At 40.8% G+C, this 4,929-nt stretch overlaps 1 non-coding gene across 1 annotated transcript; it reads left to right on the forward strand.

The window, feature by feature from the left end:
• The first annotated feature begins 1,203 nt into the window (after positions 1–1,203).
• Positions 1,204–1,285, forward strand: trnas-gcu (transfer RNA serine (anticodon GCU)). The gene has a single exon. It is a non-coding gene; the product is annotated as a tRNA-Ser (tRNA).
• Positions 1,286–4,929: the final 3,644 nt, after the last annotated feature.

Here is a 4,929-nt window from a genome sequence, read left to right on the forward strand (position 1 = left end):
GTTCTGGAGGAGACAACATCTGATCTTTTTAGATCCACGAGTCAAAGGTTTTCTTTAAAGGGCTGTAGAAGCTGAGGATGAGGGAGAGACAGAATTTCAAACCATCTTCGTGAGGACATTTTGAAAAATGATGACATTTTGCCACAGTTATTATTGACTTGGAACACTGCAAAAATATCCCCTCTCCAAAAACCCTCCTCTTCAACTTTGTACCCAAGTTGTCTCCTCATCAGGCACCACAGTGTCCAGGATGTTCAGTCAAAAAATCATTAGTGATTTTAAAAATGTCCATCAAACACAAAATAAGGCTTCAAATAGGTAAAATCACCATCTGTAGACTGGACCAATATGCTGATGTGATCCTTTGATTAGTTTAGGATCAGTCAGAGATCAAAGACTGAAGCAGGAGATCAATGCTCAGAACCCAGAGATCAAAGACAGAATTCAGACATCAGAGACAGAATTCAGACATCAAACACATACCTGATGGAGGCTCCACCCCCCCCCGACAGTTTCCATGTAAGTCGTAAGTTTTATTTTTAAAGCGCCAAATCACAACAAATGTTATCTTCTTTTTATTCTTTTTATTAAAGATTGAAGCTCCATACAAGACAGAGTTTGTAGACAAGAACATCACAGCCTGGGAAGCTTTCACTTCTTTTGACAGACAGCTTTGATTTCAGGTTCGACCTCTGTAAAATTGAAAGTAAAGTAAATGAAGCACCTGTGAAGGTAAAACTGATGATGTCATGACTTGTTCAGTCCTCCAACGTTAAAGTCCAACAAGCTTTTGATTGGCTCTGATTCTCTGTGGCAAAATCCAACAAGAGGAAAAAGAAAATCTTGGGGTTGTCTCACTTTTTTTCATAGAAACTCTGCATAGGACAGTGATAGGATGCTTGTTTCCTTGGATGAAAAAGTCTGGTACTCTCATCTTCTTAAACATTTACTTGTTCAATCAGGACAAGAGAATCTGAGCTTGGATGTTATTTTGTAGTAAAAGGTGAATTAAACTTGTAAACATCAGCTGGTGTTCACTCTGATGATGTATCGATGGTCTGTATTCTGCCTTCTGTAGCACGAAGCTGCTGGGAAGAAGCCTGATTATGTCAGAGTTGTGTTCAGTGGCTCCTGCTGGGTCCATTTCTGACAAATAGGCTCCAAAGAGTTCAGCTGTTTAAAAGGTGAGGGTTGCCATCAGCTGACGAGGTGGCCGAGTGGTTAAGGTGATGGACTGCTAATCCATTGTGCTCTGCACGCATGGGTTCGAATCCCATCCTCGTCCCAAGTGACTCTGGTTTCTACTCCTAGATTATTGAATTACTGTGAGGCTTTTTTTTTTTTGGAACTTATTTTTTATTTAACATACATACAGCACAGATAGAACATGACAGAGATGCGCAGACAAATATTCCAGACAAGTGTTCAGATACTTTTCCAAGATACACATGGAAAAAAAAAAAAAAAATGTTGATGTTTATAATTCCAATACTGTTTTCACTGGTGCCCATCTTTCAGCAAACTTTCCTGTTTTCAGCTGTAACCTTGCTGTGATTTTTTCCATGATGTATACATTTTTTACTCTATTTCTCCATTGTGATATGTTTGGAGGTTCTGGCTTTAGCAAGCAGGCTGTTATTGTCTTTTTAGCGATCAGAATCAAAATCCTCCACAAAGCAATCAGGTTTCTGTCTGTCAGATTCTCAGGTGGTATGCCAAGGATAAACATTGCTGCGTCCAAAGCAAAATTAATGTCCAAAATTTGCCCAATCTCCTTCCGAACATTCTCCCAGAAGTTCAACAGCTGTGGGCAATCCCAGAATATGTGCGTAAAATCTCCTATTAACTGACATCCTCTCCAACACAGTTCAGATGTGTTGCTATATTTTGAAGTCTTAGATGGAGTGTTGAAATATCTCATCTTCACCTTCCAGTCAAACTCCCTCCACATTGGGCTGCTTGTTAATTTGTGTCCTGCTCTGAATGTTTCCTCCCAATTTTCATCTGGTATAATAGTATTTGTTTCTAATTCCCATTTTTCCTTAACATCCAAATTGTTGTCCTTACATTCATGTTGTAGTGCTCTATCGATTTTTGATATTAACCCCTTTTTAGTCTCCCCCTCCAAATACGACAACAGCAATTCCTCCAGCTTAGATGGTGTTCTACAAATATTTTCCCACTCTCTGTGCTTCTGAAGGTAGTGTCTTAATTGTCGAAATTTGTAGAAGTCATGGTTCGGAAAGTTAAACTCTTTTTTAAGTTGTTCAAACGACTTCATATACTGTCCATTGAAAACTTGTGCAATATAAATTAACCCCTTACTTCTCCATTTGTTGTACCCTGCATCCATAACAGATGGTAAAAAGTCTGGATTTCCTGCTTTTTTGGTGATTCTACTTATTGAGTTAGATATTTTCAGTTTTTTTCGCACTATTGACCATACTTTTATTGTTACCCTAATCCAGTCATTACGCAGCCCCTCTTACGCAGTCCCGGCTGGACTACTGCAACTCTCTCTTGTCAGGATGTCCTAAATACTCTCAAAAGAGTCTCCAGCTGGTCCAGAACGCTGCAGCGAGGGTTTTGACGGGAGTTAAGAAGAGAGAACACATCTCTCCCACTTTAGCTTCTCTCCACTGGCTTCCTGTAGGACCTAGAATCGACTTCAAAGTCCTTCTGCTAACTTATAAGGCTCTCAATGATAAAGCTCCATCCTATTTGAAAGAGCTCATTAGTCCCTACTGTCCGACCAGAGCACTCCGCTCCCAGAATGCAGGTCTTTTAGTGACTCCCAGTATCAATACAAACAGACTGGGAGGTAGAGCTTTTAGTTACCGGGCTCCTTTACTGTGGAACCAGCTCTCTCCATGGGTCAGAGAGGCAGACACTTTAACTACGTTTAAGTCCAGGCTTAAGACCTTCCTCTATGACAGAGCCTTCAGTTAGGACTGGTTCAGGTAGCTCTGAACCATTGATAGCTATGCTGCTATAGGCTTAGACTGCTGGGGGACACATCAGGTTACATTGAGCCCTTCCCTCCTCTCCTCTCCTCTCCCCCTCTCTCCTCCTCTCCTCCCTGCACATTTTACTTGTTGCACTTTGTAGTTTGGCCTTGGTGTCTCGCAGTCTCTCTGTGTTTCCACCGATCCACCAGAGCCCCAACCGCCGCCTGCATCGCCCCCCCCCCCTTATTCCCTACTGTTACACCGGCCTGCGCTCCCCTTCCATGAACAAGTCTGCCATCCAGTCCCCCATCAAGCTGGCTTGCTCTCCCTTCCTCCCCTACCAGAAGCTTCCTTCTTCAGTTGTTATTAACATTTCCGTGTTTCCCACATTTTGTATTGTAAACTGTTTTCTTGTCTGTAGCAACATCTACTGCACGTCTGTCCGTCCTGGGTGAGGGATCCCTCCTCTGTTGCTCACCCTGAGGTTTCTCAGATTTTTCCCTGTTAAAAGGGTTTTCTATGGAGTTTTTCCTCAGTCGATGTGAGGGTCTAAGGGCAGAGGATGTTGTTATGATGCCATGTGAAGCCCTTTGAGACAAACTGTTTGTGAAAACGGGCTATACAAATAAAATTGCCTTGCCTTGCCTTGCCTTGCCTTGCCTCTTTTTTCTGCATCTTCTCTTTCAAAAACGGGAGTACCTCCAAAGGTGTTTTCTGACAGGAATTTTGTTCCATTCCCACCCACATTGTGTCTGTCTCCTTCGTGATCCACGTAATAATCGCTCTAAGTTGTGCTGCCCAATAATAATTTTTGAGACCAGGTAAATTTAACCCTCCCTTCTCTTTTGGGCAAAGAAGGATTTTGTATTTGATTCTAGCTTTTTTATTTTGCCAAACAAATGTAGATATGATTTTGTCTAACATCTTAAAAGTTGAACTAGAGACCATAATTGGCAGTGACTCGAACAGAAACAACAATCTGGGTACAATGTTCATTCTCACTGTTTCGATTCTTCCCACCATCGACAGGGGCAATATCTCCCATCTGGCCAAATCCTTCTTTATTTCTGTAATCAGTTTTCCATAATTTTCTTTTAATAGCTGTGATATAATGGGAGTAATAATGATGCCAAGATATCTAAACCCTGTGGTGGTCCATTTGAAATTGAACTTTCCCTCTAATTCAGTTGGATATTTGCCTGAAAGCATCATTGCTACTGACTTAGATTCATTAGTTAAATAACCTGATAATTCTCCATATTCATTCAGATTGTTCAATAAAGCTGGTATAGTTAAGGAGGGTTCACTTAGATATGTTCATATATCGTCAGCAAATAAAGATATTTTATGCTCCACTCCCCCTTCATCTCTTATTCCCTTAATATCCTTATTTTGTCTTATTGATTCGGCTAATGGTTCAGTACTTAATGCCAACAGCAATGGACTCAGACAATCCCCTTGTCTGACCCCTCTTTTGAGGGGAAAGAAATCTGAACAGCATCCGTTAACTCTAATCTGTGATTTGGGGTTTTTATAAACCAATTTTACCCAATCTATAAATGTTGAATGAAACCCAAAAACTTCTAATGTCCGATATAGGAAGCTCCATTTTACCCGGTCAAATGCCTTTTGTGCATCTAAACTGAGCATCAAAGCGGGCTGTCTGTTGTTTTTAGTACATGATATAAGATTTAATGTTCTCCTAATATTGTTAGCTCCTTGTCTACCAGGGATGAACCCTGTCTGATCTGGTTTGATTAATTTTGTTATATATATCTGTATCCTATGTGCTAAAATATGAGTCAATATCTTCAGATCACTACATAACAAGCTGACAGGCCTGTATCCTTCACATGTGGTTGGGTCCTTTCCTTCTTTATGTATGACTGAGATAATGGCTTCTGACCAAGATGTTGCTGGGTCACCTGATGTCAGGGCATAATTAAATCCTTTGAAAAGGGCTGGTGTAATCTCCTTCGCA

Source organism: Aulostomus chinensis, chromosome 4, assembly GCF_037954235.1.
Source record: "Aulostomus chinensis isolate RoL2024-O1b breed Wild chromosome 4, RoL_Achi_v1.0, whole genome shotgun sequence".
NCBI lineage: Eukaryota > Metazoa > Chordata > Actinopteri > Syngnathiformes > Aulostomidae > Aulostomus > Aulostomus chinensis.